Consider the following 26,316-nt stretch of genomic DNA (forward strand, 5'->3'; position numbering starts at 1 on the left):
ATTGGGCATGAAATAAGTGTTGTTAGTAATAATTGCTGGCGTATATTTTTATAGTATAAAATAATAATTTTACATATTTAGAAAAGCAGACTGGTTGTTAATTGAAAAAAGGTGAAATCATGAAATATGAAAATCAATTACTCAATCACCAATTTTTTTTGTTAATTGATTTTAATCAAGTTTTTAATTGATATTGTATAAGCTACTGACTTGAACGTATAATTGAATTATTATTTATTTATCTGCACTAATATTATAAAGAGGAAAACTTTGTTTGTTTGTTTGATTGTAATTAATAGGCTCATAAACTACTGGACCGATTTTGATGAAAGGAGAATGCCCATTTTTGGTACTGGTTTTTCTCATGCATCAAGACAACAATACTATTAAAAAAAATCTCGGCAATTTAGAGGCCTTCTTACCACCGGAAAATATATTTTGAACAGGGAATGTTTTGTAAAATCTAATAAGACATGTAATTGTTTAGATCCGTTATTATAGATTTAGTGTCCATTACTGGTTACCACGGTAACCAAGCGGTAACTTATTACATTTACTATGGTAAATAGCTAAATGTATTAATATCGATTATTGTTTTCATTGAATTACAAAAAAAATCAATTAACATAAAATCACTATTTATGGTATTGTTTATACACTGTAGGTTGTTTTAACAAAGATAGTGAAGTAAAATAATATAAATATGTATATATATAAAAAAAAAATATTATTATGACATAGCTTGGTAGGTAACCAGTTATTTCTTATTTGTTTCTTTCTTCGAATATGTAGTGAAAAAATGATTCAAACAACAACAACAACATGTAAACCGAATAAAAACTCAATTGGCATTTTTTAAGTATATATTTAGGTTTTCTTGAAATCCGTCCCGGAAGATTTCTGGTGCCTACCTACACTAGCCGATGAACAGATAGACTTTGTCTGAAAGCATAAGCTCTACGCATAGATTAAAATATATGTTAATCGAAAAATAACCTTTGGACGATAAAATGTTACCTAAATCACACATAAACCTAACTAAATCGGGGTTATTTAAGTTTTGAGGTTATTTCACATTTTTCTCAATATCTTGAAAACCCCTGTTTTTATCACAAAAAAATCAATTGGTAAAAATCTTTTGAATATCGAAGAACCCTCCAAGACCACTCTGGCATTGACGCAACACTGTACTGTGGTCCATACTTTCATGGGCATTCTTCTTTGGCACAGACAATCTTAAGACCCTGAGAAAGAACATAGGCTACTTTTTATTGCGAAATATGTGCCACGGGCGAAGCCGGGGCGGACCGCTAGTTCAGAGATAAGTAATTAATATTTTTTCTATTCAAGGTTTCCATGTCTGGGCCGTGAAGAAAGGGAAAAATTATTTTTTTTCTAAAAAAGGCTCAATTTGTAAGGAATAAAACTTCCCATAGCCCTGACTGAACCTAAAACGTCACTATTTACATCATCCTATATTATATGCCAGATATTGTTAGCCCCGCGTAGTAAAGTCAGTTTATACCTAAAATAAATATTAAGTAAGTACAAAGAAAATTTCAAGTCAACGTGCATGTAAGGAGTGGCACCCAATAAAATAGACAGAATAAAACAAAGTGTCGCCTCTATAGCGGTGAGTCAGTGACATCGCATAATCTATGACTGTCTAGCCGTCATTCGCGCGCCCCGCGCCGCCGCGCTTGGCGCACAGATTTTGTTCGTGGTGTCTGCTCCATATTAATATTATCTCAATGAGTGACACGTGGGCCACGCCCACATCGCACTTCTATTATGTTCTTACTGTTCTGTGGTTAAAGGAATCGGACTTTTTTATTTATAGATTTCTTGTAACAAATATGCTGCAACCTAAGTTAATGTACGCATCAATTTCTTAAACTTTACCTCTTGCTTACATTATATTGAAGAGGATGTACCTGTGGGATGTACCCACAGAACAGTAGTGGATGTACCTTGGATGTACCAAAAGATGTGTACGTCTACAAGACTAATTTGCAGTTTGCATTATTAATAAATATTTCAACCACAATTTGTTTTTAGTGTTCTGTGATTTCTACATAAGAAATACTGTATTGTTGTTAAAACCAAATAAAATACATTAAACTTTAATGATGAGATAAATAATTTCGATTATTTATAAGGTGTAAGAGTTTAGAATGCGCAGTACTGACATATTAATTATTATACAATGCTTAATTGACTATTATAAATATAATTACCTTATCATCGAAATTCTAAGTCGAAATTTGATAAAAATAGAGTCTTGAGTGAGTCTTGTTTTTACTCTGTAACTTACTCTTAATAATTTTGACACTGGTTCTGACCTACATGTTTAGATTTTTTGTCTATGCATAAACGGGTGTCAATCGTGTCAATAACTCTGATTTTAATGTTTGTTGTTTATTTATCGTTTAATTAATCCTGTTTGTTTCTATTATTTTATTGTTTTGTGTGTAAAACTTTGTAGGGAAACTTTAAAGGTACGTAAATTATATTTTTAAATTGTTAAATCCTCCAATTAAAGACAGTTTGTAAACAGAAACATTTTGCACATAACATACATTTTGAGCCATTATTTAATGTTTTTGGCTTGAAATATGCTTATAAATGAATAGCGTTATCGTAGCACATAATGTAATAGTTATATATGGCACAATTTTTACTTATTAGGTCGAATCATTCAGTATTTAACTCGGTTTCTTATCGGCCCTCGAGACGTCTAATGTTGAACCATAGTATTTGCAATTTTCTAATCAATCTATGGTGTCGTTGTGCGTTGCGAATTATACTAAATTGTTAATTTCGCATAATTTATTTTAATTGATAGCTAAGGTATTTAGGTTTTCTGATTTTTTTATTACTTACTTGCATTTATTACATTTTATATGGATTCAATAGGTACTAAGACATACAAATAGGAAGATATGTGTTTGTATGAAGAAATTTCTAGTAGAAAGAATAACTTAAATAAATGCTGAATATAAAATGGGTGCTTATGTAACATGATTTTATAAATTTCACTAAGTAGGCAATTACACTTTAAAACTAAATGTTTACTCTTTGTTATAGTAACTGAATCTGATTCTTATGTTTATTTAAATTTTTAGGTGTGTTTTTTTATCATATATCACACATCACTAAATTTATATAAATTTATAAGAATCATTTATTTAGACCATGTTTTATGGGCAGACTAGAGCAAATTTTTAAATTCATTTAAAATGTTAAGTTTATTTAACTCTTTGGTTTATTTGACTAACCGGTTGGCCTGTTTGGTAGTGGCCCTGCCTTCGAAGCCTGAGGTCGTGTGTTTGATTCCCACCCGGGGCAAATATTTGTGTGATGAACAGAATAGATGTTTGCTCTGTGTCTGGGTGTTAATTATCTATATTAGTTAGTTATTTAAAATTATATATGTATATTTATTAGCCCTCTGGTTTCCATAACACAAGCAAAAGCTTAGTGTGGTATCAGATTGTGCTGTGTGAAAATTGTCCTGAAATATTTATTTATTTTTAATTTAATGAATACAATCAAAGATATTTTAAAATAATTCATATAGTATTAAATTATGTAGACCGTTCTGCTACATTGTGTTTCATTATCAGCAATGACTGAGTCTCAAATAGAATGAGTATAATTAATCGTACTTGAGACCAAACAAGGCAATGCCAATGATGTTTTTTATATGAAGTTTAAATCATTATTGGATATTTAGTCTTTTTTCTTTATATTTATAAAATTCTTGTGTTGCAATGTTAGTTACCATACTCTTGCAAAACGGCTGCACCGATTCTTATGAAATTTTCTGTGCCTGTTGGGTAAATCTGTGAATCTGCCAACATCTTTTCTTAAAAGATATGCCAATGTGATATTAAAGAATATGGCTACATAGCAATCAGGTATATAAAGGGGGTATAATTTATAGGTACATGTTATTAATAGCCTTTATCCATACTAATATTATGAATGCAAAAGTAACTCTGTCTGTCTGTCTGTTACTCAATCACGCCTTAACTACTGAACCAATTTGCATGAAATTTGGTATAGAGATACTTTGATACCCGAGAAAGGACATAGGATAGGTTTTATCCCGGAAATCCCACGAGAACGGGAACTATGCGGGTTTGTCTTTAACCTTTTGACCGCCAGAGCAAAAACGCATCGCCGTGCCCTCCACGCCAAGCCACAAATTCAATGAGATAACCTTGAAAATAGTAGGGAGTCCAAAATGTTATCGATAAACATAATAATTCACGTCTGAATATTTGAATAAACAGCTTATAACACAAAAATAATATTTATTTAACCTCATCTCCTACTGTAAAAACTTAAGACCACATTTATAGCAACTATCAACAAAAAAAATCAACCTTTTGAGATACAAAAATACATATAAAATTGCAGCAAGTTACAGCACTATTCTCTATCAGTTACGCCCCATTGGCATGTATACATGCCAATGGCGCGGGCAACCATCCTTTTTTTTATAATCTCTCGCTTCTGATTAGGGATGTGTAGCTGTATATTATTATAAGTTATAACTTATCGAGTTTATTTATTAAGTTTATATGAACTATAGGTATTATTGTGGAGTGTTTATTTGTAAATATCAAAACAACTATTACCTTTAAATAAAGGGAATTGCATTAAAACTACATATTTATTTTCCAATCATTTAGTTTAATACTTGAGTTATTACAAATACTAATTATATGTAGGTACCTATTTAGGTCAATTACCATATTTTGATATGACATAGCGACAATTTGTATCATAAGAATATTCTAATAAAGGCACTGATTAGACTTATTAGGTAATAAATTTTGAAAACTGCTAAATAGGTAAGGTTAAGTACCTACAGATTTTTAGAGATATTTATACATTTTGGACCTAAGCGAATTTTTATCATTACATGGACAATAAATATTATGCTAGAACGCATACATTGTGTTTGTGACGATAAAATAAAAAATAATAAAAAATCAACAATTGTATATAATCATTATGTTCATTAACAGCCTTGTATTACCTACCTATCTATATAATTATTATGCTCATTAATAGCCTTGTACTTATTTGATTATAATATTGGTAGATACCTACTCGATAAAATATTTTTACAACTTTCCGCACTTAACAACACGGCACGCGCTTACGACGTCACCAGTCCGACATCTATTCATGTCAATGGCGCAGAAGGGATTGCATATCGATACTGTGCTAGGGATGCGCATGATTGGCGAAAAGGAAAATATTCAAATCAACAATATCCACAATATAGACAATATGGTATTATACCAAAGAATGTAGTATTTACCTTTTTTCTCAGTGACTAAGCTTATATATATTTTTTTGTAGTTATTACAAAAATTAAGCGAATTAGAGTAATTTCGCTGAAATTTTAATGAAGTTACTTGAATATTACACTACATCACTAGTAGGCACGTATACATGTCATTGGCGCGAGAGAACATGCTTTTTTAGCCATTAATGAAGTTATTTTTTGTCATCAAATATTTGAATAACTACTTGGCAATTTTGTTTACTGTGTACAATTATGTAATAACTGGGGATTCAGTTCATAAACTGTATAAATAAAACACGTAAAAGTATAGGTTTAATATGTTTATTTTGTATTTATCTATGATCTGTTTCTTGGCATGTATAGGTGTCGTTGGCGCACAGGGCACGATTGCGCATGACATCTATAGATGTCATTGGCGTTCAAAAGGTTAACTGCGCGGGCAATGCCGCGGGTGGAAAGTTAGTAGTCAATAATTTTAAAACTAAATTTTGTTTGATGTTTGTCTTATTAATAAGACAAAGCGAAACATTTTTTTCATCTTTTACAATGTTTAATTTTCATAATTTGTGATTATTAGATGTTAGGAAAATAATATGAAATTTGGGACACTGTGGCAAATTAATGAAACAATTTTAATTGGAAAAGATTTTAAATCTAAAATTAACTCAAATATTGAAATGATTGTATCTTGTAAAGTTATTATTATTTCACTAAACTTAACAGTAACAAGTATAGTTGTTAAGTATAGTAATTGTGATTTAAAAATATAATCTAAATTGTACTTATGGTTTAATAATTATGATGATATAATGATTGATACAATACACATATTATTTATTTATTTATTTACGGCATACGCCAAACCATACATATATTAAACTTAATTCTAAACTTATCACTATGTTCTTAGTTATTATGTTTGATTAACTGAATTTTATCACAGAATACATAATTGTAGCTAAACGCTACAGAACGGACACTCTCCGCCTCCCGCCAAAATTAAACACTTACCTCACCCCGCACGATCAGACATAAAATGGTCCATATTTTTCTACAGGGACGATACGCAACGAAGATTGACAACATTAATCAAATTGACTTAAAGTAATTTTATTATTTTGGATTTGTGATTATCATTTATCGTAGAAAATGGTTAGATATTGTGCTGTTTACGGATGTATTTCATCAGAAAAACGCGAATTTTTTTTTTACGCTAGTCAAAAATGTGCCAACCATAAAGCGTTAACACACACATTTGCAGTCTCTACAGTGTGACTGTCAAAACGATAATTTTGCATGGAGTGTCCAGGGTGTGATTTTATTTCAAGTACAAATGTTTGGATTATTGTAAGCTGATTCACATCGATTTTTCTAAATGTGTCACCAGTTAGATAAAATGATATAGAAAGAAAATGAGTTCATACTGAACCCAGATAAGTATAGATATGTTTTGGTGAAGTCCCTTTATATACGTATATGTTAGCTAAAAATGAGAAACATTGGTTCATTCATTAAAATAAATGTACAGTATGGAAATACTTTATATTTAAATGAAAATGATAATGTATGTATTGGATGAAAATGTCCCTCATATTCATACTATAAGTAAGTACTATTAAGGAAAGTTAATATGTAAATGTAGTAAAAAATACACTTTTTATTGGCTTTTTTAAACAATTCTTTATCTATTATTATTTATTACTTATTCATCTTTCAGTGTAGATTTACCATTTCCTTTATTGCTTAAAATATCACTGAAAAACAAACCACGTCCTACTTTAATCAACTCATACAGATTCCCTTAGAACGTAAACAGATAAACAACCAATAGACAGGCTGTATTTAAATCTCGTTATCCCATTGGCCCATTTCCCACGCGTTCGCGGAAGCGACGGTATCTGATTGATTCGATCGGTTTCTATAGCCTATTCGATTTGTATTTCGAAACGCTTTAATTAAAGTCGGTTAAAGTGTTTGGTTACAGTTTCAGAGAGGAAAGATGCTGATGAAATATAAATGGTACAAATGAAAGCTATGAAATACTTGTTTTAATCCAATATTCTTATAATATTATTGATTTATTTTAACATGTGAATAATATTTATGATTTAGGTGTTTTCTCCCATTGTGGGTTTATTAAAATTGCTTAAATTAAGAAAGTGAAACATTTAAAGATTATGTGATAAATCGTTACATGAATTTGGTACTAAAATATAAATGTACCACTTATATTAAAACCTAGACTGCTAAAAATTAAAATTCAATTAGTTTTCGGTACTTTTTTAAAGATAATCAAACAACTTTTTACTTAAGTTCGTAACTAACCCTTCTAGAAGCGTACTTCAGTAGTATTAACTGAATACACAGACGGACGTCGAGTTTGCTTAACTACGTAGCGATAAAATATAGAGATCTTGGGAATAAAAGAGAGGGTAGATTCAATATTGACATAGACAGGATGAAGTTGTGATATTTGTTGAGTGTAATTTATACTGGTATCGTATTACGAACGGTTTTTACAAGAAATCAATAAGGTTTATTGGAGGCTACTTAAATTTTCATTCAATTTTCACTTTTAAGGATACCAAATGTGGGTAGATAGAATTTGTCAGGTATGTAATAAAAAAAATTGAAAACTGGTTAACAAAGCTCAGATTGTATTGAATATAATACATACAGGTCGAAATAGTGATGTTTTTTTTTCTTGTAGATCATGAAAAGTAACGGGATTCGAGTACATTAAAACTCTTAATTCTTACAGAGTTGCAGTCAAAATGGCGTCTGCTTTATGGCGGCAACAGCCTGATACGGGTCCATTTATTTCCGGTGACGTCACAGTGAAATGGGACACGCTTTAATGGGAAAATAGGCTAGCCGGGTGTTTTATCGTGTTTGTTCGTGCATTGCCTAGATATTAAATAGGGTAAATGTAATAGGGACTAAGAACTAGGTATGAAAGACTGATATTAAGCAGTTGAAGTACTTGTAGTTTTACGAGACTATTGTTACAATTTGGCTGGATTAACAATCTATTATTTGATTAAAAAAAACTATTAAAAAAAAGTCAAAAACTATTTTAAAAAATATGTAATGTTGGACGTAGGTATATGCTATTCCTGTTATCCTAGTAAAAGTTTATAAGTGAATTTTCTTTTTCCAGGTGTCTTCACTTCTTTCCCGTGACGCACCGATTGGTGAGTAATTTTATTTTCTGTACGATATTTATTTCTGAATTCAGTGTGGAATTTTACTCCAAATTTTATGTATCAGCTTACAAAGGGAGTAGTATTTTTTTAAAATCCATTTGCACCTTTTATTGGATGTTTTTCTGCTATCCGGTAACTGGGGTATACAAAGAGCAATGTCACGGTATTCGGAAATTCGTTTTCAATCAGGATTCACGTGACTCGTTGGTGATATTTGAAAAGATACAAATTTTATATAGAGCAAATAACTTTCCGTCATGCAAGTGAATTGTCAAACTTTATTTTTCTTAACTCTATATTATGTTCTATTTGGTTTATGAAGGTATACTATCTCAGCCGCGATTTTATCACTACTTTCTGATAAAAGTCACTAATGCGGTAGTAACACGTTTTTTTACGTATTGTAACTAACACATTTAAGCTAAATAGGATATGTCCAGAAATTCTGTAACCGATCTTAAGACTATCATAGCTTAGTTAATAATTATCATAAGTAACTCAATGAATAATTAAGCTAGAATAAAACATTGTATTGATTTCACAAAACAAAAGTCTATCAAGCTCATTTATTCTCCATAGGAATTGTCCATTCGTACCTTAACCGTCTTACTGTAACTGGTTAACGAAGTAAGATTTCTAATCACTTGTAATTTCTAGGCCGATCGAAGTGGAACACTTAGTCAAGTTTACACCTCCGATACCTTTTGAAATTGAAATTGTTATAAATAGTGCTTTGATGTGGCTTCCATTATGTTCGGAGTGTTGTTTATTAAAGTACTCGTATATGTGCTTAAAACTATAATATTCCAAATTAAGACGGTCTTGTTCCATGTAATATACGTAATATATCTATCTATATCTCTCAATTGTAATTTTGCACATTACACTTAAAATAAGACAATGTTCACAGTTGAGGAAAAAAATTACATAAATGGTAGGTACATGTTATTTCAAATGCTGAAAAACGAATCTGTTCTACTGAACATAATGAACCAGTATTTATCTCTCCCCAGTCGTAAGAGTTTACGTAACTTCTATAGTTTTGGCTTCAATTGGTCCAACACGAACTGGGAACAACACACATAGAAAGTTTTTGTTCTGCGGTACCGTGGTCTCCAGACAACTGACTCACGTACCCAACTTTATGGTACCATTGTTTTTAATTCTAATCGGATCTCTTGTTTAACTGTTATTTTAATTAAATACTGTGCGTTTACCGGAGTAACAGTTGGTAACAATTCTCACGATCAATAATTAGATTTGAAACTGTAATTATTGATATTAACAGTGTTAACGTGTCGTGGGAATTAACGGTTGGCTTTGAATCTCGGCGGTATTGTTAATAATGTATAATCTGATAGCAACATCGTTTAGTCTGTAACTGATGCTAATTAAACTGATATTTGTAGTGATGAAGGAGGACTCGTAGATGCTATATTTTATTATGGCTATTCTGTACGTAATGTAGGTGTACATTTGCATAGATGGCAAAGTTGTTGAAGTTAAAAATTCTTTAGGCGCGTAAAATTTCAAGGCAATACCGTCACGTCATGTAGTAAGGCGACGATTAAGGTATCTTCAAAGATCTTGCCAAAGAAGTTTTACTTCTGACACGTGTGTTTTAACTGTAGGTTACATTCTTGATTTTATATTCCAAAACAATCAGTAAATCATGTGTTCAGTTTTCTAAACTTAATTTTGCACAAAAATTGTTATTAGGACATCTATGAGTATCGCATTAATTCCCCTATTATCTAATCAGTATCTCAGTATCTTGCAAAAACGCCGATTGTTATCACAACGACAATAACCTGTTATCTTAATCGTCGAATTGTTGAAGTAGCAAATGGTAAGCTGTTTGCGAACACAGCAGTTTTTTTTTTTACAGAAATACCACTTCCATAGACTATAGAGGACTCGTAAAAATAAAAGGGGTTTCAGAAGGCAATCTTTTTAAGCAATGTCTTCTGAGAAATATCTAGTTTAAGTAATCTGGAGACGAAGAAGACGAAGAGCGAATGTATTTTTATCCTGCCATCACGATCTTTTTGTATACTGATAGATTTGTCGAGTGTTTAGTGGCAGGTACAGCTACTTCAGTTTTTATGTTTTTATCATTCTATTGTAGGTAACTGGTAACTGGCAGCATTACAAACGGATTGGAACCATAAAGCATGTGACCTCGCTTTTTCTTCTATCACAAAACAACAGCTTCCAATTCATGATAATATTGTACTGATAGATTTGTCGAGTGTTTAGTGGCAGGTGAAGCCTTTACTTAACTTTATGTTTTATCATTATATTGTAGCTTTGGTAACAAGCAAACAGCATTACAAACGGATTGGAGCCGTAAAGCCTTTGTGCGGTTCGCTCGGTTCCCACGCCACGCCACGGCGCGGCGGTGCATTGGGCGTAACGCTCTTTTAGTGAGGATTAAAGATTTGTTTACACTGGATTATGGGATTAGAACTAGTTTGGATGAAAGGAATATTATGATGGCAATGATGGGAAAGAGGACTATTGGGTAAATTCTGGTAACAATGGATTGACCATCGCAGTTTCAAGTGTTTCTATAAATTGTAATGTTTCGCTATCAGAAGTGTACGTTTAAGTAGCGATTTAATAATTATGAGAATACTAGACTGGAATTTATTAGTTGGATTATAATAAAATCAAATGAAAAACAAATTATGTAGACATTGAATGCAATAGACAACACTGCATAAATAATAAATCTGCAAACCTCATGAAATCTAAGGCTGTTGAACAAAACGTAAAATCTCAATCCTAGACCAAACAAATAAACATTTCGCTGTTATCCTCAGAAAAGGCCAGTCAATCAGTGCAGAACGAATGTACAGGCATCGCAAACAACTTCGCTTTGTGCGAATCGCGATGAACATCATTCCAATCCAAACAGAATTAAAATACGATTGCGGTTAATGCGTTCCCTAAATTGAATTATGGCGGGAAACGAAATATATTTCGTCACTGCATTGTTGTCGACTCGAAATAAATGTCTCTCAAAGGAAGTGTCCTTAATGAGGATGAATTTAATTTTTGTTCACGAAATTGGAGATGACGTGTGAAGATGCCGCCCACTTAACGTTTACGGTCTATTAATATTTTCAGTTAATCGTTTGAAGATTTTATTGTTGACACCTTTTGTTTGGGTTATGAGGAAGTTCTCGATATTGGGAGACTAATTTGGAATAATGATACATTGTATTATCTCCCTTTTATTTAGGGAACAAACATCTAAGTTCCTATAGAGAAGAAATTATTGCGTATTCCGTGTACATAAAAACGTATAATACGACGAATATTAAATCGCGTCTAAAATGGTATTGACTTAAAAATAGTGTTAACTGTAAACTGTTAAAACTACGAAAATGTAATCGTAGAAAATAAATAATGCCAATCGAGTTCAAATATTAATCTATACATACATAATTAAACAGGTATCGATATCTTCTGAGATATCTTCGGAACTTGGAGTGTAATCCGAACCGCATTGAGTTTCGACTCATCTCGATTTGCTGTTAGTTTTGCATAGGTATACTTTGTAATTAGTGCTGGTATCTTTAATTATTATTTCATTTGTACTCCTGTATAGACTGATTTGTTGACAATCAGGAGACATTAATTAGTTTTAGTTTACAATTTTCTAGCAGCAGCAGCACTTTGTAGTGTTGATATACCTACTCTCATTGTTTCTTTGATAATTAGATAGGTACTGTTAAAATAATAATAAAGTAGGTACGTGAAATTAAATCACTGTATTATACTTCATGTATACGTACGTGTTAATGCATTATACTACATGTATACGTACGTTTTACTGCATTATACTATATGTACATGTATGCAAATATAATTCCGTGAATTATATTACTTTTTTATTTTTACTTAATTTTTAAAGCAAGGTATGTGAAGGTTATATGGAAGGTACACATTTTAGTTATTTGAGGGTGATATATTTCAACCTAAACTAAATTGTCTGTGACACATGTCTTTGTCCGGTGGAAAAGGGATTGACAAAACCACATTCAATGCAAAATCTGAACTTTCACATAAAAACGATTTCTTTTGTACGGGAAAAGTAAATAATTTTAACCTTAGCATTAGGTTATTGTTAAATATTGTACACGATGAAATAGCAACGATTTATATGCGCATACAATACGTAATTATGTTTGATATAATTTATTTCAAAAACTAAATGAAATTTATAAAGAACAGTTAATTTTAATTTTCACGGAATCCCAAATTACCCTCAACTGCGTCGATTCAATTTAAAGTAATTCCAGATTTAAGATATGACATTCATTAGCCCACTGGTGGTTGAGGTGAACGGACGTTAGATAATTATGCCTCGCAGCGTAGCACGCGATTATCTCGACATAATGTAAGTAGGAGGTACTTTAATAATGGTTATAAATTTGTACGCAATGCTTTAATTACTGTTTATGTCATGTTGGAGAGTTATTTATTATAGGTAAAAAGACGCAAGTGGCCTGCCTTGGGATAGTTACCGAATTCGTGGCGTGCCAAATCGTAAAGATATGTATTCATAATTGATATAATTAATACGAAATTATGAGTTTTAAATTGAGGAAGTTATCACAAAAAGGGATAGTATAATAATTGTTTTAAAATGCGTTTCAGTCACGTTATTTCAAATTATTGAAATCCTCATTAAATTATTTGAGCAATAATCATTTTGTAGTCAGAATAGGAGCAAAGTGAATGATGATATATTTATATCACTAACAATAAAGTGGATACCTTTATATGTCTAGTGCGCTTACAGTCCTGTATTCAAGACAAAAAACAACCTTGCACGTAGAGTAAAATCGATCAGTGAAACAGACGTGAAATTAGCTCCAGACCCTATATGGATAGGAACCATGTTTATGTTTAATCTTATTGCTATAGCTTTCTGGGGCATATGCACTTGTACCGGTGAAATACTGCCAATATATTCACACTACGAATGTCATTGTACGAGTACACGTTTTAAAAATTAACGCTTTTAATACAATTACGTTCGGCTTTTACTGAGGTAATTCAATGCTTTCAGCCATAGACAAATTGGACTGGAATGCTTTGGAAACAAAGTCTTTGACTGTTGTTGCAATTGGGAGCCTTTTATTTGTGTTTGCTGAGTCCAGAGTGCCATTTATCCTGATATTTGGTTATTCCTTTAGAGAGCGGATACGCAATGTCCTTCCAAAGATAAATCTTCAAAAAAAGGTACTCCAGGCCTTACTATGTCGTGTATGACACTGTTTTACTTAAACCTGAAAATATATTTGGTCAAGAAATTATACTTCACATCTTCTTGTACTAAAAACATAATATTAACATATTTATAAAGAATCAAGTGTACTTCACTTCTTTTTGGTTCAATTTCTGCAAGTTTCGAAGTAGGTACGAAGCTGTCGCTGTTCTTTAAAACATGTTATTGAATGGGCAAAAAACGTGAACGAAGTTAAATATGTATATTGTATAGCTCCCGTTAAGCATATACGTTACATAAAAACATTATCGAATTATTTGGAAATATAGACGGGTGATTTTTTATCAACGGCCAATTCGATTCGGCATACGAATTGCTGTTTAAGATCGCATTGCAATTAATTTGGCAATTTTGGCGCGTTTTTTCCATCAAAATTGCATATAGAATATTGTTCTCGGAATCGTTTATGAATCGCATACGTAATTATAGTACGGTACAGTTGTCGGGTGACAATTGCAAGTGTACAAAATTGGAAGCGAGTGCTTTGTGGCCGATCGATATAAAATCATTCAGTGAACGTTTGTGTCTATGTAACAGCATTTATATTATGCACATTTGACGAAATGATGTGGAAGAAATACAAACTCTTAAATAAAACATAATACAGACAAGAGAATCAAGATTTTTCAATCAAGTATGAAGAAAAGAAGATATCATGACCATCCAGCCCAAAATATCCTAATTTTGAATGTCTCTTTGATGTTATAATCTGATTCAAGAAATCATACTGGAAAATAGCAACTTTCATATTAACGTGTAAAAACAATCCCAGTAAATTAATTTATAATATTCTGAAGTAAATAAAGCACGGTTATGTTTGGAAAATAATCTTACATCTAACATCTGTTGGATGTTTTGGTTTAGAAGAAACAGCTTTTGATCAAGACATGAATGTAGATTTGTATCGCAGATAGAATTATGTCTACTCATACTATACCTACTTAGATGTTTAATACCACATTATGAAATATCAGGGCAATTGGACGATAAACTCTTATGTTATTATTTTTAGATAGCCAGCTCATTGATAATTGTCTCGCTTTACACTAACGTCGGAAGAAAGATAATTACGTTATAATGGACACGATAAAATATTTATGTTGTACAATGTGCGCGTTGGTGGGTGGAATTTGCGAATTTAACATGGTTGTGAGGACAGAAGCGGAGGCGGATAGATCTGACCAGGAGCATCGATTGGCGTAGCATCTCCACACTATTCAATTACGGACCTTATGCCTCTACCCCAGGGTTCAAATTTATTTAGTGCCAAAGGGAGTTAGGTCGTAAGGGTTTTGGTGGGGGTTGGGTTCCACGCGGCAGCCTGGAAGCCGCAGTGCCGCGCCGGACGCCGGCTACGACGCACGTGTCGATGTCATTAATTTATTTAAAAACATGCGACCGTAGCGGTAGCTTTCGTTGACGTGTTTTATAAAAGGAGTTGTGGTGTTGTTTTGTATGTGATGTGATAATGTGAGGAGTGTTTATGTAGGTATTGAATGTTTTGTGTTTGTGGCTTATATTTCCACTTGTTTTGAGTGTTGAATGTGTCTTCCCGTGAGGTAAATTGTTTGTTTAATAATAAGGAAAACAATGGGCAGATACTGCCGTCGCTTCATGGAGGATTTTAGTGTTAAATGTTTCGGATTCAGTTAAGGAAATATATTTTACAGTAACTACTTGGAACTCAGAGTACATTATATTAAAATAGAACTATTTTATTCCTCGTAAGTTCCATTTATTTGAAAAAAGTAAATCAAAACCTTTTTAAGCCGCGGCTGCGTTGTTTAAAAATATAATTGATAAACAATATTAATCATAATTAAATTGTTCTAAACAGACATACACTTAATACCTAAGCATACTAGGTACGTAATATTATATAAAACCTATATCTGAAAATGGAAGTGAACACCAGTTAGGATTTGCCTGATGCATCGAACTGTATCTTTATCTTAATCAACTTATTTTCTAATTAATAATTACAAAAATATAAAAGGGAGGCGTTGAAAACAAACGATTATTTCGCTATAGGAAGCGTCCTTATTACTTCCTTATTGACACGAAACAATATTTAATTACCCCCTCGAAATTCATGAAAACATCCACAAAGATCCGCCGTACTAAGCGAAAGTAAATAAAAATTAAACGGACCCTTTTTATTTCGCTTTGCCCTTCTATTCAAACGATCCACCATAAAACCAAATGTTGTGAACAATCTCATTTATTCCAGAGAACATTTCTCCTAATTTACTTTCAACGAAAATCCTTTTATAGACCACTAGAACGATGATTCACATGAAGCTCATAGTGAAATAAATATTTCGAAAATAATAATATTTTATCTCTAGCTGCGTGGCGGTTTTACCTGCGGACGAACCCGCGGGCAAAATCAAGTATTTCTATAGCTCATTTGCTTTGTATTAACAATATAACTGTAAAGTTTCACCCAAATCCGACCAGTAGTTTTTTCGTGAAAGAGAGACACATCCATCCTCATTAGCTTTCGCATATTTTATAATATTAGTAGGATAATGGATAACACATCTATTTAGTAGAAGGAAAACTCCATGCTAATGTTAGTTACATACGAAAAACATATGACTCCACAATAACAAAAGATGGTTTGTACATCTATCTGTGGGCTAAGTACAGCCTCTCCATTTGATTATTCATACGGCTCGAAACCCAAACAGATCTATTCTAATTAATTGCTTACTTGACGAAGGATGGCCGGTTTATGACAGTTCGAAGAAACCAATCTCATCGGATGATTACTTGATTAACTATACAATAATTGTATTTCGATAATTATATCTGAAGAACATTAACGGCTTAATTGTCTGTTACGCTCTTGTGTTAAAGTAGGCTATTTTTTGTCTACATGTTCTGGATTTGTATTTTGTAGTTTGAATTTCGAATCAGGTGGCAGAATGCGTATTCGATTTTCGATTTTTTTCTTTATTTATGTTTATGGTATAGACTTACTGGCCAGTGACTTAATAAAGTGCTATTGTTACTGGTGTGTATTTTACAGTGTTTTCCTAAACAAATACCGAAGGTCAGCCACTAAAGAGCCTCTAAGTAAAGGGTCAATACTAATCGTAATCCATAATACTAAATAGGGACATCGACCCTTTTTGGGTGAACGTATGTCGTTTTATCGCCGCTTCGTTAAGGCATTCTAGTTCTAAAGTTTAATATGTTGTACAATATTATAGTAGTTGAATATACCTAAGTAAAAAAAAGTTTCCGAAATTAATGCCATTTGTGAATGCTGTCAATTTTATTTGTGAAATGTAATGTAAATAAAAAATATTGTTTTTAGAGTGGCCCTTTTATATCTCCAACATTATAAAATTCCGATGTTGAAATAAAAATATTACACAGAAAATATGAGACTTGAGAGGTTCACGTCACCTCTCTTATTTTAGGTTGTATGAACGAAGTCCTTTGCCATTCTTAAATCAAATATTTGAAGAATGATGTCTCTAGCTAGTCTCTGGCCAATATTCTTTATTTTTTTAATTTTTGTTTCGAATTGTTCCTGGCTAGTGGCATTATTTTTTTTCTTTTTATAAGCTTTTTTTTCGGCTCATTGAAATAATTTCGCGCGTTAGTACAATTTGTAGGTACATTTTGCGTTATATGAACTCGCTCCGCTAAATATAGACAATACGAGATTGCGATGTAATAACCAGGTCATTACAATGCTTCGATCGAATGTGGAGCAATTATTTAGTGCATGTTTTTGTTTGAGGTGTCGACTGTTGAGTTCAACTTTTTTGGGTATGTGTAGGCCAATTGAGGTAATTTTGAATTATTGTGAGGTTTCCTATAGGTATAGAAGTTTTAGATGTACTAATCGTTCCGTTCAAAGTCTTTGGGATGTATAGGACTTGCTCAAAATAAATATTGTTGATGGTCATGTCATATGTTTGTCATTTTTAGACGTATATTTTTTATATTTGTTTGCTTTTTTAACTCACACACAATCTAAACGAAATACATAATATATCCATTATCCAGTGAAATCGGCCATTATAATTTTTTTTCGACGTTTGCTTAGTGTTTATCCATGATGAACACTTCATTTAATCATATTATATTCGGATATTAGTGAGGTGTATATATTTTACCATTCCAAGAACTAAAGTTAACGCTCTAAATGTAATAGATTCGAAACGTGAATGCCTATTTTAATACAGGCTGTGTATTTTAGCCAACAAATTATTCTGATCATTTGAATACTTGTTACTCATGCTAGGAATGCAATTCTAGATATTAAAGGACTATTCCTATTTTATTCCAATACAACCTTAGCCCATGGCTTCGTTTGCATCGTAATACGATTATAGACATTTGATATTTCAACCCAAAGTCGATCTACTTATCAAACTTTGGAAAAGTAGCAATATAAATAGTCATTTTATCCTTTAGATTGATAATGAAAAGATCCCAGTTTATATTTCATCTTATGTAATTATTTATCAACATTTTAATTTGATTACTTATTTTTAAAACCATCTCGATGCCAACATAGGTATCTGCTTATAATATGCTCATGGGTGGTTTAGCTTTGCATCGAAAGATGTTTCTTCGTAAAAGTAGCGTTGTATTAGTCCAAATATCTGAAATACGGCATTATTTTTAGTAACTGTTTGTTTTATGCATAGGGTTGCCATATGTAGCTTTCCACAAAATTATTCTTTTTAAACAATACCACGTTTAAACTAGCGATGTTTATCAGAGTCGGCTAGGTATCTGCTAAAATACCGTATATTTTTAAATCCCCCGTAATCTCGTCTCGACGCTAATTCACGACGCTAATTGTACAGGTAGCTGACGTTTATTACTTGTCATTAGGTGACTTTTGTCTTTTGTTTATTATTTTCTTCGCGGGAAACGCTGAAATGGCGGGAAATAATGTAGTCTACTAATTAGAGGAATAAGAAGTGGATTTTATTAAGGATCCTACTAATTACAAGAATAAGAAGCGAATATTATGTTACGGGTAGTTAAAATATGTATTATGAATTTTTAAGTTTAAGGCACTGATAGTTATTATCTAATTGTGAAGATACGTTTCGAGCGGTCTATGAAGTGTAGAATACTAATACGATAGAACACTTCAAGTAAATTTGATGACGTCAAGATTCATAGCTACCTTACTACCTACCATCCAAAGAAATATGTTTTCACAGACAGGATTACAAACTAAATTAATCGGCATATGATAGATTCTCATCTTTAGTTGTTACAATAACAGTCGAGCAAGATGAACTAGCCGAGTTAATTATAAAATGTAAATAATGATTTGCGAAACGTATTCGTGAATCAATCGCTCTCTGTTTAACTCAAAACTTTAGTTGACTTTAAACTGTTTGCGAATGCTTGATTTAGTATTGATTGTGTGTCTAAATAGTTTTTAGGTACAAGAGAAGATTGTGGTATCGTTTTAGGTTATTCATCTATATATATAAAACTCAAAGGTGACTGATATAGTGATCTATCAACGCACAGCCCAAACCACTGGACGTATCGGGCTGAAATTTGGCATGCAGGTAGATGTCATAACGTAGGTGTCCCCTAAGAAAGGATTTTAGAATATTCATCCCCTGGAGGGGTAAAATAGGGGATGAAAATTTATCATTTCCACGCAAGCGAAGCTGCGGGCAACAGCTTGTTATTCGATAAAAACAAAATAATTATATTTGAGTTAGATACCTTAGATCGGGGTTGTCGTTTTTTGGTTGCGGTTATATTCTGAGAAATACCTATAATAAAACCTTGTACCTCACGAACATTTGTTGTTTTAAACTAAAAGCTACTGAAGATTTACGAGCTCCTAATGTTTTGGCAAAGTGCAAATGGTTATAACGATAATTGCGATCGAAAATTTGAATTGTCATCTTAGTCTATAAATTGCTTTCACGATATGGGATGTTATATGATGAAACTTATTTAACTTTTAACGACATCGTATTGATATTTAGATTTAATGCCCTCCAGTTTTGTGTCGTAGCGCAGCACAATGAATATTATGAACGATTGTTCGAATGAATCATTCATCAGACGGTTATGCAAATGCAATTTCTGTGCAGTCAGACTTAAAATAACGTTCAACTTGACGCTATGAATTATGACTATGTTTTTAATTTCGTCCGTTTAGTTTGTTTCACGGCTTGCGTCTTTTGTTTTTGCTTGTTCGTGAGAATCGTAGAACGTTCTAGAATGATCTTTTTTGTCGATGGCATTTAGTCTCGTATGTATTATGTTGTTTAGGTGAATTTAGCACAATTACCAATATACAATGCAATTATAATAATAGAGGATTGGAGGTAAAAATAAACGTGATTAAGTATGTAAGTCGACGGTATTTTGTGCCTCACACCTTTTCCTAAAATAAAATTCCGGCTCAATTAAATTCAATCCCAGCTCAAAAGGCTGAAATTTCATTAACCATTAATTATTTCTCTTTTGGCCGGCTGGTTGTAATATTTCGCGTATGAAGCCAATATCTTTAACATGATTTTGTGCGATTTCTATACAGGACATTTTATCAATGCTTTAAGTAGCACAGTTTACTAAATAGTTACCATGTAAGTATTAGGTATCCTTACTAGGCATTAGAATTATTCGTTGCCTATTGAGCCCGCAAAAAGTTATTGTTTTGACCTGTTTCTATAATCGGATACGTGGAGTTGTATTTTATGATGTATTACAGGATAGATGAGGACTGATATAAGAAGAGACGTCTGCATCGATTCGTCTTCCTTATTCAGATTTCCGATCTTGTTTCCTTTGGTAACACATTCGCAACTGGTTTTTGTAGATTTTTATTAGAGATGTCGTGCTTGTGTTCAATAGTCTTGACCTTGGCCTTGCTTGGCCCTGGTTTAGGGTGCGTTTAAAGAAAATTATATTATTCGGTTGTTCGTCCACAAAACTTTGAAAATAATTTTAAAATATCTCTTTACATCTCCGAGGGTCGTTTAAAATGTATTATGAAATAAATAATATTACATAAAGTGCAGTTTCAATAATTAATCAGTCCGTAATGAGAGATTATCATTTATCGTGCATAATGAAATAATGAGGTTTTGCGTATGTATATTAATTATATTTCTATATGTAAAAATAACCTGTAAAATGTTTTTAATTATAGCGTGGGATTAGGATCAAAGAATTTTATTAATTAATCATAACTAAACCTTGTTATTAGAGGTTTTCTGCATGTTTATCAATTTTTTATGATACCCTTAAGCTGTTAATTAATTAAATGAAACAAACGTTCATATTTCATTTTTTTCGTTTGACGTTTCGATCGAATTTGACCTTTTACGAGACGATATTACAAAAATCTAAATAATCTCCTTTACCTAATACCTACCTACATTTTTACCCATTCAATTCCAGGAACTATATTCCAATTTTATTTCCAGGAACTATAAAAAAATTCGCTTTAAAGTCAAGGCAATATGTTCATTGCTAAAATCGAACTCGATGCAAAAATATTTTTAATAAAATAAACCAAAAAATCTATCGGGCACCAAACGCAATGACGTCATGCTTCAAATTGGTCGTCCTCTCTGCAGATGTTAAGGACGCGGTATAGATTTTGAGGAATCGTGACTCTTGATTAAATTGAATGAAGGAATTATAAGTAAGATACCAAAATAAGGCAATAGGAAAGTCATATCTAATAAGAAAAGTATTAAAATGATGATCATGTTAAATAAAAACGATAAATCATCATGATAAATGTGAAATAAAAACAGTTGGATTGACAGAAACCTGCTTATATTTTGTCAAAGAATGCATTTAATTGTATCCATGTGGCGTAAATATTAATTAAATTATAGAGCTCTATGATGCAGGAATATGAAATAAGAAGCGTATTCTAGCTAAAAATGCTTATAAACACTAGATATGGTACCTATGTACGGTAAAAATATTTTTTGTTAGTCATGTGGATATCATGAAACAAGTCATTTTCACAAACGTGGTTGGCTCGAAGTAGGTACTTGAAATACCTTCTGAAATATATTATTTAATGTCTTATTCTTCCACATTATATAATTCTTATATATTTAAAATAATTTCGAGTCAAGAAATCCTTAATGAAAAGTTTCCTCTTGCGACCTTCCAAAAATTAGTAACGTCCCAAATTTCAATGGCCGTATTCAACGGAGCATACCGGGCCTCTGTGATGCAAAACCTTTACAAAGAAACACACCTACCTGGCAGTCGTATTTTGAATACGGTTAACATTATAATCGACTCCGTCTGTATGCTATAATATAACGATTTTCGTATTATAAACGTATTGGGTACCATAATTTTTGGTTAGGGTATAATTTGCCATTTTTTCCACACTATGTCTGACCTGTAAATTATTGGGTGGTAGCGTTTACATTTCTGATGAAGCAATATTAGGACATGTATTTTAACCTGTGTGAAGGTCACTTGATTCCTAAATTGTATTCAAACCCATCAATCGTTTGTCGATCCTGTTGACAAAACATGATATTAAATTTGTCCCAATTAATGTCCTTATAGGAATCGGTTGTTTGAACATTTGCTTCATTGCTATTCATGTCGTTACGATTGCAAGAGATTCAGGTGTAGGGCTGTAACGAGGTGAATTTAAATTGACCCTTAAGGTTTTGAAAATTAAACAATGGACGATCAAAGTAGGTAAAACGCTTCTGTAGTAAGTCAAAGCAAAAGAGGAGCTTGTTATCTCTCCTCACATGATAAAAGCACAAAACAGGCGAACACAAAAACGTAAGCAGTCCGCTGGAATGTTGTCCTTTGATTATGAAAGAGGCAAATTATTTTAATGGTCCCAAAGTATTACGCATCCGTTTAATTAGAGAGCAGATGCGGCCGACAGCGAAGTTTCACAAAAATTTGATCCAACTTTTGGGACCGTTGAATCTCGTAATTTGCAACGTTAATAAGTCATTCTGATTGTCGTTTTCTCAGTTGATTTATATGCCGGATCATATTTAGATCTTCCGAAAAAGATATGCACTAACTTCGTAATTTATCTTGCTTGCAATTCATCGAGAATTACTATATCATTTATGGTTTTCTTTTTAGCTAGTCGATATCATGTATATTTGATCTCGCACTCTAATAATGCTATGCTGAAGTACTATCATTATTTCTACGAATTCAAGTTGAATCGATCCCTTTAAAATCACTGAACGAAAACGTGAATTTTTAACGAAGGTGACTAAGCAAAATACGGTTTGCATATTTTTGTTATTTTTAATTACTCAATTTTCTTTTCTTGTTGACTGTTCGCTATCCTTTACTTTATGAAAATTAATTCGAGGAAAGAAAATAGCCGAGGCTTACCAGCAATTATGACTAATGTTAGAAAGCGCTGAGAATCCCAAAGAGAAATTGTCTGTACCGAATTGAATTTCCTAAGGGAATAATTAAGGAATCCCAAAGGACAGACTCGCTCATTAAGAACGTAGTCGTGATAAATAAAAGGCACAAAGGGAATTAGGTTGAGCAATTTACACCTGTAAGGCATTACCGCTTACTATAGTTTATTGAGGTTGTAATGTTTTGTGAGAAATTTTGTCTCGTTAATGGTGTTAAAGATGTTTTCCCATATGCAGACTTTCTCTTTATATACATTTTCTTTTTTAGCTTTTATATTTTATTACTGTAATAATATGTATTGCTTTGAAAGTACGTGCAGCCACCATGTCCTATCTATGTTATGATTTCAATCAGTTTTGCCCTTATCTTTTGTTGTCTGAATTGTAATTTCGTTACAAATATCCTTTACATTGTTGATTTATGAATGGTATGGAATATATTCAGATTAAAGATTTTTTAGATTAAAGATTTGATTTATATTTGTTTGTCATGGATAAAAAAGAACCTTCTTAATAGACAATCCATTCGTCGAACACACCTCTCACAGAATCTGTAATATGACTTTATTATATGGAACGCTGCTTAGATTCTAGATATGTGTTAAGTGTTCATTTAATTGGGACTTCTTTCAATGTTATATTTATCTCAGATGTTAATAGTGTTGATACAGTCAGCTAATTTAATCCCTTTATCGCGGTTTAGCCACAGTATACAAACATTCTAACATCCAAAGTTCCATCTACGTCGATAAGCTCTCAGCGAAACTTCGCCCGCATGACGACGCGGCAATTCCACAGCTATTCGCAGATATTATATGAACTTGAACGGTTTGCCTCAGGATCGGATCACTCGATAACATCTCCGGCCAATTGTCCAAGATCCCCGTGTTCCGAACTTTATTAAGGATCCGTATCGACGCGAAATAATCGTGTTCGATCTCGACTCTCGAGTCGTTCATTACAAACGCTCGGATTTCCACGAATTTTAGGGTATAGCGTTTCACGATTGGATTACATTAATTCTATCGGTTTTGTTTCCCGTTTTAAAGCGTATCTTTGTTCGGAAGTAATGTAATTTGTGAAGCGAGATTCATATTTATGGTTGTTGAATCATGCGCTCGCGTAAATGGGCTGGTGCCTTGTAAGTCAGAGAGATATTGTATCTGTATTTGATAGACTACTGTATTTACAATGTTCGTTTCTTATTATCAAATAAATAAGCGCTGTTTCAAGTCTACTACATTCTTGCAAATAAATGCAATTTAAATTTATAGTTTATTAATACCATACAAATAAATGATTGTACTGTTTGTTTGTTATTTTTGCACGCCTGAATCTCTAAAGTAAACATTGTACAGACTCCAGAATACAGAAGTTGTTTATAAAACATCGACATTTTTTGTACAATAAAGGTATATTTACAAGACCTTTGCGCTTTCTGTACAATTGAAGCAAATAATATAGTTCGTATCGTATATTATTTCTCAGTTTATTATGGTGGACTAGCAAGGGACAAGCCGTCAAACCATTTAGGTACAATAGAAAATTGTTATCTTTTCATTCGTTTCGGGAGATAGTTACTTTGAGTGCTTTGAAGGTTCAAAAGGAAGAAGGCTATTGAAGTAAATAATAATAGATCTGATACATCTATACATGTTATGTGTACGTTTGTATAAACTATTATATCGAAAGGGAGGTTCACATTTTCTCTATCAAAAATATAAATTGCATTTAAAAATTATGCAGTTATTAAAACTGCAACATATGTTGCCTTTAATTAATTCTCTAGCAATTTCAATGATCCAGTTTTAATTAAATTAATTATAACGAATGTGGTTTAAAGCGTTATTCCTTTATACGGTGAAGGTCTAGACATAGTTATCCTTCTATCATCTCCACATAAGATGTTAAAGCCTTAACCGCAGACTGCGCGTCGTCGACGTACCGATTTGAGCCAGTTTGAACCGGTATCAACCGGTTTATGCCCGTCTAATGTTCCTGACCGGGCCGTTTCACGAAACTTGGCAGTCTCGTAAGTTGGAAAGCCAGAGATTTCGCCCGGGGCAAGGGAAAATTATGTAATGCCAGTGTTTTCGAAACGCCACCGTTTTAAGCGACTGCATGTTTGGTTTTAACGGCTTCGGACGTGCATATTTTAGGTTTATGTCGTGTGTGTTTATGATTAAATTGGATAAGAGGAGACTGTTTATCAAGCACTATGATTACATACTAGTTATGTAGACATTTAAATATTATGTCTCTAAAGAAACATCTTAAAATGCAATGTTATTCTAGAAGCCAATTTCAGATCAATTGTACAATTTGAATTTAGTTTCAAAGTTGTTAAGAAAACTTAATCTTACTCGACAGTACTCGATTATTAATCTAGAATGTTCTTTGAACTATCTCAACAGTTTCCTTTGTATTTCGATTTCAATTTGCAGTGAGAATTTTTAATAATATTAAAATCTTTGCGTTGAGGGAAATATTTAATTAGATTAAAATTAACTATTGTATGAATTGCATCGCAATGTAATAACTCTTTAGAAGATTCTAGAAGATTGGATAAAATTATAATAATCGCTAGGTTTTATAATGGTCAGTAATTTTGATCTCTTTTAAATTGAAATTTAGTAACGACGCGACGTATGCATATGTAATGTGCACCCGTAACATGCGGGTGTTTCATAATAATTTTATCTATAATTATAAGACATCGTGTATCTGATGAGTAAGGTCAGTTAGTAATTAATTATTGAGTTAGTAATTTACAAATGACTTCCCTATTACTTTAAATAAGTACCTACACGTGTGCTTCTACCAACTTATCATGTAGTAAGTAGTAACATCTACGTCTCTAGTAATTTCTAAAATATAAACTAGTAAACTGCAACTAAACTTCTAATCTAGGATAAGCAATTACAAAAACAACGGTATCCATTTACAACCGACGCTCGCAAAAACGAAAATTTCTCAATTCATAGCGTACCTACTTTTTAATGTGGGCGCTGTAAAATTGACTGAAAACGCAAACGGTAGAACTAAATTTAAGCTGAAGTGAACAAAACAAACAGATGCAGT

At 32.4% G+C, this 26,316-nt stretch overlaps 1 protein-coding gene across 4 annotated transcripts in view; it reads left to right on the plus strand.

Annotated features, from left to right (window-relative positions):
• Nucleotides 1-2,412: 2,412 nt before the first annotated feature.
• Nucleotides 2,413-26,316, plus strand: part of LOC123701823 (focal adhesion kinase 1) — a 156,150-nt gene continuing 132,246 nt past the window's right edge. The window contains exons 1-2 of one of the 4 annotated variants that reach the window (XM_045649394.1): nt 2,413-2,498; nt 8,487-8,520. The gene's annotated coding sequence lies outside the window, so the exon portion shown is untranslated. Of the gene's footprint in view, nt 2,499-8,486; nt 8,521-15,180; nt 15,324-26,316 lie in introns of those variants that run through there. The other 3 variants (XM_045649393.1, XM_045649392.1, XM_045649391.1) reach the window with 3 other exon arrangements.

This window comes from Colias croceus, chromosome 22, assembly GCF_905220415.1.
Source record: "Colias croceus chromosome 22, ilColCroc2.1".
Classification (NCBI taxonomy): Eukaryota; Metazoa; Arthropoda; class Insecta; order Lepidoptera; family Pieridae; genus Colias; species Colias croceus.